General features: G+C 35.8%; 1 non-coding gene across 1 annotated transcript; it reads right to left on the bottom strand.

Annotated features, from left to right (window-relative positions):
• Positions 1–1,207: 1,207 nt before the first annotated feature.
• Positions 1,208–1,314, bottom strand: LOC128291329 (small nucleolar RNA R71). The gene has a single exon (XR_008281105.1). It is a non-coding gene; the product is annotated as a small nucleolar RNA R71 (small nucleolar RNA).
• Positions 1,315–1,751: the final 437 nt, after the last annotated feature.

Here is a 1,751-nt window from a genome sequence, read left to right as displayed (position 1 = left end):
GCTTATTAGATTTAATTAATCGTTTGAATTGATATAGGGATATGCAAGAGATTAGTTCAATTTAATGAGTATGTATGTGTAATAACATGTTTGATTATTAGAATATGTTTAGTCGATTGAATTGACATAGGGATATGTCAAGAGATGAATGGATTTTTGTATGTTAGAATGTTCAAAAGTCAGCCAATTACCGAGTTACTATGAATTTATTCGTAACAATGTAAACATGAGTTTAATTATTCTAAGTTAAAGGAATATAATTGATCCAACACAAGTATGTTACCTTGATTAAATCTTATTTGAAATCGTGCATTAGAACTCCTTTGTTTTATTTTAATTATTTACTTAGTTTTTCTTATAGTTTTTGACCATCTTTTAAAACCAAATTATTTTTACCTTACCAAAGTGTTTTACAAATAATTTCATAAATAATTCCTTTTACAGTCCCTGTGGGTACGATAACTCGACATTATTTGTCACCTTATTACTGGTTTCAATTGTGTACACTTGCACATTTTTACGTTGTTCCAAGTTCTTGGCGTCGTTCCCGGGGATTGTTTTAAAAAGTCATTATTTGTTAATTTGTTAGTTTTACATTTTGGTTTATTTTTCTATTTAATTTTTAACTTAATTAATTTTTCTTTGATAATTTCATGTGTTTTTGAGTATTGACCAAATTATTGACTTACTCCCTGTAGACCCTGAGATAGAACGAACCTTTCGACAACAAAGAAGACAAGCAAACCAAAAAAGAACAGAAGAAATGAACTTTGAAAATCCGATCCAAGGAAATGGAACAAACCTTGCTCAAAATCCTATCCTTATTGCTAACGATAGGGATAGAGCCTTAAGACAATATGTTGTACCAGTATTTAACGATCTTAATTCGGGTATTAGGAGACTCGAAATCGAGGCACAACAATTCGAGCTGAAGCCAGTCATGTTCCAGATGCTTCAGACTGTGGGCCAATTCAGTGGAATGCCTACTGAAGATCCTCATCTTCACCTAAGATTATTTATGGAGGTGAGCGATTCTTTCAAATTAGCTGGAGCACCTGAAGATGCATTACGAATGAAGTTGTTCCTGTACCCACTAAGGGACAGAGCTCGAGCCTAGTTGAATTCATTACCACCAAACTCAACTTCTACATGGCAAGAGTTAGTCGAAAGATTTCTCATGAAGTATTTCCCACCTAGCAAGAATGCTAAGTTAAGGAACAAGATCACTGCCTTCCAAAAAATGGATGATGAGTCCTTGTATGAGGCAAGGGAATGATACAAAGAACTATTACGAAAATGCCCTCATCACAGAATCCCAAATTGCATCCAACTTGAAACATTTTATAATGGTCTCAATGCTCACACGAGGATGGTAGTGGACGCTTCTGCTAATGGTGCTCTCATTTCTAAGTCTTATAATGAGGGTTACGAAATCATCGAGAGGATCGCCAGTAACAATTATCAATGGCCAACCAATCGAGCCGCGTTAGGAAGACGAGTCGCTAGAATACATGAAGTGGACACTCTCACTTCACTCGCATCTCAGGTATCCTCAATATTCTCAATGCTTAAGAATCTTACCAACAATGGGTCGAATAGTTTTGCAGCCCAACCACCTCACCAATTTGAGAGTATAACCTCTGTTTATTGTGGGGAACGACATTTGTTCGAAGAATGTCCATCCAACCCTGAATCCATATATTACATGAGTAACCAGAACCAAAATCGAGGAAGGCAAGGACTGCAATCCA

Source organism: Gossypium arboreum, chromosome 3, assembly GCF_025698485.1.
Source record: "Gossypium arboreum isolate Shixiya-1 chromosome 3, ASM2569848v2, whole genome shotgun sequence".
NCBI lineage: Eukaryota > Viridiplantae > Streptophyta > Magnoliopsida > Malvales > Malvaceae > Gossypium > Gossypium arboreum.
The sequence above is the reverse complement of the archived record's forward strand: the minus strand, read 5'-3'. Positions and strand labels throughout refer to the sequence as shown.